The sequence below is a fragment of the Capsicum annuum genome, chromosome 1 (assembly GCF_002878395.1).
Source record: "Capsicum annuum cultivar UCD-10X-F1 chromosome 1, UCD10Xv1.1, whole genome shotgun sequence".
Classification (NCBI taxonomy): domain Eukaryota; kingdom Viridiplantae; phylum Streptophyta; class Magnoliopsida; order Solanales; family Solanaceae; genus Capsicum; species Capsicum annuum.
This window is the reverse complement of record NC_061111.1, coordinates 152,871,920-152,879,073: the sequence shown is the minus strand read 5'-3', so window position 1 is coordinate 152,879,073 and position 7,154 is coordinate 152,871,920.

Below are 7,154 nucleotides of genomic sequence, written 5' to 3'. Positions count from 1 at the left end.
TTCTCAATCATTTTTTAATAATACTTATCAAATTTGACACTTTTCATGATAATTTACAGTATATTAATTTTTTAACCCAATTTATAATATTATTATATAGGTTTTAAATTTTTTATTTTATTTTTAAAAGGGTTGTACACCACTAAATTTAAATATTTATCAAATTATCCTAAAAATATTATTTATAACATAATTACTTCTTAAATTTAAAATATATAGCTATATTTTTTTTAGTATTTTCAATTGTTTTAAAAATTTTAGTTCCTTTGTAATAGAAATTGTTTATCTTTCATATTTTTCTCTCATTTCGTTTCTTTGTTTATTTAAAGAATTCTTAATTATTTATTCATGTATTTTAAATTTATGTAACATTAAATTTTTAGTGAATCAGAAAAAGTATCAAACTAAATTTGATCATAGATGGAGTAGTATGCTCCTACATAATGATACATCTCATGCTACTTATATAAAATGATTATATATTTTTCAAAAAAAAATTTGAAATTATTTTCAAGTAGTGTATTAAAGAGAGCGGTCTTTTCATATACAATTTGAGAGTATTTTAACATTTTATTACAAACTAATAACTTGGAACAAAATTTTATAATCTTTTTGATTGGATAGTTTCCAAGTTAATGCAACTATTGGAATTCAAAACTTGTTAAAATGATATTATTTGAAATAGTATAATAAACATTAAATTGTAGATTACTTTGAGAATTTTCTTTTGGGTTATATAACTAAGATGAGAAGTGAGAAGTAATGGATTTTAAAGAAGAGAGAAAAAGATTGAATGAAAAATGAAGTCCACAAAAAGAGATGAATTTTGGATGATGAATTTGTATTGTAAAATGACTATAATGTCCTTGATCGTCCCATATCTCACTCTTGTATAATATAATATAATAATATAGCTAAGATGAGAAGTGAGAAGTAGTGCATTTTAAAGAAGAGAGAAAAAGATTGAATGAAAAATAATGGAGTCCACAAAAAGAGAAGAATTTTGGATGATGAATTTGTATTGTGAAATGACTATAATGCTCTTGGTCGTCCCATAACTCACTCTTCTATATATATAATCCCACCATTACTAATACATTTTTTTTCTTACTATTTTTATCCACTCTACCAAACGACTCTAAGTGGCACGAAATAGCCATGGACTTTATCTCAGGATAGCCGAAGATTGTGATGCAACATGACGCCATTCAAGTAACTTTCGATCGAATAACTAAGTCAGCTCACTCACTTTTTGGCATTAGTATAACTTACTCTACGGGCAAGCCTGCTCACATATATATTACTACTATTAATAAGTGCAAAAAAGCAGACAGCTCTTCGTTAACATGCCTGTTTCTTCACCTGCTTCAGCTGCTCCGTGATTTTACTATATTATCCCTAATTAATTATTTTAAATCATTTACATATAAGAAAATTAATAATATTTAATAAAAAAAAAAGTAACATAGATATTTATGATATGTCTGTTTCAGATGCTTCAATCGTAATTTTATTATATCACATCTAATTAATTATACTAAGTCGTCTAAGTATTAAAAAATTAATAATATTTAATAAATAATAAAATAGACATAAATGATAAATTAATTCTTGATGTTTTAAATTAATAGGACATCTTATATGAGACTCATTTTAAAAAGTTTCGCAATTATTTTTGCTCCATGATTTTACTATATTACCCTAATTAATTATAGTAAGTCGTTTACGTATAAGAAAATTACTAATATTTAATTTTAAAAAAAAGGGAAAATAGAAAATGACATTTCTATTTTAGCTGCTTCAACCGTAATTTTATTACATCGCTCCTAATTATTTATTATAAGTTATTTAGGTATTAAAAAATTAATAATATTTAATAAAAAATAAAATTGACATAAAATGATAAATTAGTTCTTGATGTTTTAAATTAACATGAAATCTTATATGAGACTCATTTAAAATTTTTTCACAAATATTTTCTTACAGTATTTTTGCTATATCGCTTGTAATTAGGTATTATAAGTCATTTAAGACATATCCGCTTCGCTGCTTCAATCATAAAATTTGGGTGACTCTCAAAATTATTTCATTGCCACTTAAATTGGAATAGAATAAAAAGTATTATAAATCATATAATTAAAAACTTAAAATTATTTTAAGAATATAATTGACTATCAATGCCACAAAAATTTGATAAGAAGAGTAACATATATTATTTGAAAATTACTTAAAAAATATTATAAATTACAATAGCTAACAATTTAAAATATGTCAAACATATTAAAAATATGATTAATTATCTAAATTATATTTGTGTCACATAAATTCAGGGGTAGTTTTGGCATTTTATAGTTTGCATATTTTAATGTTTTAATTTAGTAATTTGTTGACCCAAATGATGTTTTCGAATTTAACATGTTTTGTAAATTTAGTACTTTGTTTATTTTATTTTGGTAAAATATTATATATTTAAAAACAATGTAAAAAAATAAAATAATTGTAAGTCATAACTATTAACATCTTATAATATTTTAAAAACATATAGTAAAAAATATGATTGGCTTTTGAAATTCTAATAGTGTCACATAAGTTGCGATAAAGCAAATAACATAAATTATTTAAATTTACATTAAAATATACTATAAATCACAACGATTAACAACTTAAAATACTTAAAAAATATATTAGTACAATTTTGATTGCCTCTCTAAATTTAAAATTGAGACAAAGTGAGTAACATAAATTGTTTGATAATTATGTAAAAGGTACTATAATTACAATGATTAACAACTTAAATTATTTAAAAATTTATATTAATAAAAAGTTGATAGATACTCCAAATGATATTTATGCTACATAAATTGAAATAACATAAATAACATATGTTGAGCCTGTTGTTGACACGGGCTAAATTATCTAGTTGATGAGATAGTACATCTATACGGGATAGGCATCATGCATAGGATCAGACACAGTATAAAATTTAATCACAGGTGTCCTGACTGACTACATGACTAATGCAAATGAGTGAAGACATGTTTTCCCCCTTGAACTTGTCCGCTCAACTTACTTTAACACTTAAACTTAACTTTCATTTATTTATCCCCCCTCCAACATCTTTAAAGTGTATTAATTTCACCCCTCAAGCTGATGTGGATTTTTTAAAAAAAAAAAATAAAAAAAATGTATTTTTTAATTTTAAAACTGCTATGGCCCTACTTTTTTTAATACTGGTTTAGGTATATGCGCCTTATGCGTGTATCTCACTTTATTGAGTTTAAAAGTTACACTAAATAGGATATTTATTTAAATAATAAAGATAAATACAATAATTAAATTCAACGTCTTTTGAAGAATTTATTTAATTAAACCTAACATTTATCAAAAAAAGGTTTGTCAAAGCCGATCGACATTCATCTACCACCTGTAACCTGCAACAAATAATACGATGATAGAGACATCAGAATAATATAATTAAATCCAATCTTTACACAAAAATTTTCTCAAAGTCGTCTGACACTCATTTACCACCTGTAAATTATAACAAAATAATATGATAATAGAGATATCAAAATAATACAACTAAACTTAACCTTTACACAAAAAAATTCTCAAAGTAGAGATATAAATACAATACAATCAAACCTAACCTTTATCTAAAAATTCCTCAAAGCCCAACATTCATCTACCACCTATAAATTCATTTACGACCTGTAAACTATAATAAAATAATACAATAGTGATCACAAAGCTTCTGGTTTTATGAAAATAATTTTCGTCTCAGCAAAACTTTTGACCCTAAAGAATGACTTGAGTAAAAAGCAAAGAAGATATATATATATATATATATACACACACACACACACACACACATGTTGAATTCTATTATGTTGACAAAAATAATGGAGAAATTAAGGGTTAGAAAATTAAGCATCCACCAATCTAGACATGCAACCTAATCAAGTTAGATGAGCATCAATCAAATTTTTTCAATAAGTAAATCAATTTCTCTCTAGTTTAACGTGCATCTCAATATTTATAGAAGTATTTCCTTAATAGAGTCCTATTTTAGGAGTATTTTTCTATCCTATTTTAGGAGTATTTTTTTAATTGATCAGTACAAAGAAAAATATTGATTGATTTTCCTTCCATATATTTTAGGAGTCTAGTTAATATAATAAAAATAACTAAATAATAAATTAAAGCAAATGGTGAAAAGACAGTTTTGTCTAAAGGAAGGTCTTTTAATGAAGGGCAAAAAGTTCAAATCACTTTTCTAAGGGTCTTCACACTTTTAATACAATATATATATATATATATATATATATATATATATATATATATATATACGATACGAGACTTGAATATATATATATACCAAGTATACGGAGGCGAACCCCCTAAAGTATAGAGGAAAATACGGAAAAAGAGGGCAAGGAAAGGAAGCAAGTTATTATATACAATAAATAAATTACGCGGCAGGACTGACCATATATTAATATGTTAATGATGCAACTAATTAAATAAAATAAATAAAGAACACAAAATATGAAAATTGAATTTTGATATTAATATCAAAAATAAATTTAAAGATTACAAAGAGAGAGAGAGAGAGAGCAAACTCTAACCAAGTATTCAAGAGAGAGAGCTTCTTCCAAAGAAAATATGTTTTCCTCAAGAAGAGAAATGGGCTATTTATAGCCAAAATATGCTACAGTAAAAGTGCTATAGTAGCACCTTCAATTATTGCTACAGTGTTGCTACAGTGATCTACAGTAACATCCACCATAATTGAGCTACAGTAATATTGACTATAATTTTTCAGCAACTGGTTGTTGATGTCATGCATGACATCAATGTTTTGATGACTCCTTGATGATGTCAATTTGATGTCAAATTGATTGAAATCCGTGTCTGACTTTGCAATTGAATATTGATTGCTGGGAATCTCATCTTTGATTTGTTGGAGAATTTTTTTTATTTGTTGAATAAAATCTCCTCTGCTACCTGACTTATCCAATTGTGCGTCTGCAATTGATTTTTATTGTAGAAATGAGATTTGCATGGCGTCTGTTGGGGTCAGACATCCAGGATTACGCCGGAACCATTTTTCTACTTTCGGTACATAAGCTTTCATCGGATTCCAATTCTTGTACCATTTGCAATATCCCTAGAGGGCTAACCATGTAAGTCCTTTGTGCCCCTCTAGTTTGTGAAAGGCAAATTTTCGTGAAAAGCAAATTTTCATGAAAATATCCAAGGAATATGGAACCTGTGGGAAAATTATAAAAGCAAAGGAATTTGATGATCATCATAAAATCTTTAGGTAAAATATTCATATTCTTCTCGGACTGGGAGAGAAGGGATCTGAAAGGTGTGGCCGAAAATTGACCACCATTGGAGAAATTCTGAAGCTAGTTGCTTTCCCCATAGTAAAAATCAAGAATGTTTGTTAGTTCTATTTTGGAAGGTGGATTCACTCATCCACGCTCTTTGATAATCAAAATAATTATAGTATTGGGGATCAAAAGCTTCGGTAAGCTTTTGATATTTTGCTAGATGTGTACCCCACTCTTTTGGTGAGATGATTTTGTTAATCCACACCGTGGTATGGGTAACATAAGAATAGGTTTATTTGTCTTTGTGGGGTTTGAACAAACAAGATTTGGTGTTTGTCAGTATCAATTCATAGAATTTCTAGGTATGGGTAGGAGTTTTATGGATAAAATTTGTTGCAGGGTTAAATATTTGCTTAGCTACCTCTTGTGGGTTGGAGTGACAATATTCAACTTCAATGGATTATTGGCAAAACACTATCATTTTTGAAATATGTAGAATCATCTGAGGAGAATCCTTTACTTGAAGAAATTGGTTGTGGGATAGGTGAGGAAATTATTTTAGTTTATATAGGATAAATATTCGAATCACTTTGTGAAAAATTAAAAAAAAATTAATGGGGTTTTCTACCCCCACTGGATTTTTTATGGTGCCCTTAGCAACCACAGAATAAGAAGATAATACGTGGCTTGAAGCCTCTGCTTGTAAACATATGTTTTGAAATATCTGAAAATTTCTCAAATAATCCCTTCTGTTGGCACCTGACATGGTGGATGGATCTTTCAGACCCATAAATAAGCGCCATTGTTTAAAATTTTCTTTTGTCCAGGGGACAGACATTGTTTGAGCTAATTGAGTCTCTTCCTCTTCTTCTTCTTCTTCTTCTTCTTCTTCATTGACCAAATCAGCCCATTTCTTGGTGTTGGAAATTGAGATTGGGTTTGTACTTGATTGCATCATGAAATATTGATGTAATCCCGGCATGGTATAATCAGCTGGGTTTTGATATCTTGGCTAGTTTGTGTCAGCCACTACATTTGGAAGTTTCTTTGGTGCAATTAAAGTTTTTTGTTGTGGGGTAACAACTTTTTTTGTGGTCTCTTCTGGAGATGGAAGAGCCAAAATTTGTAGAGGTGGAGGTTCTTCTTTATTTTTTCTAGGCATCTTATCTTTCTGGCAAGAATTCCCTAGTAAGAAAATCGGGTATAGAGTTGGAGCTCCCTTTGATATATTCAATATCAAAATAAAAAATAGATACAATTACCTACCACCTAGCAAATATATGTTTAGAAGCAATATTTTGTACATCCTTTTGTAAAACGAATTTCGCAGGTTTACAATCAATTCGTAGTAAAAAAAAATGATTTAACAAATCAGCTTGAAATTTGGAAATGCATAACACAGTTGCTAAAATTTCTTTTTTGATAGTTGGATAATTTTGTTGAGTTTTATTCCAATGTTTAGATGCAAATACAACTAGATATTCTTTATGATTTTTTTCTTTGTTTTAAAATGCCACCATAGCCTATGTTTGATGCATTTGTTTCAGCTATTTTGAATGCAGAGGGATCGAGGAGGGAAATGCAAGGAAGGTCTTTTGTCTTTAATTTTATTTCCTTGACTACATTGTATGGACTTGAGTCCATGAAGGAGGAGGCTTTTTCAACCTGTCATTGAGAGGTTTTAACAGATTGCTGAGCCCTGGAATAAAATTTGCTATATAATTAACACATCCTAAAAATTGTTGAAGTTCAGTTTTATTAAGAATTTGATCAGAAAATTTGTCAACAAATTGGATGGACTATTGAATTGGGGTA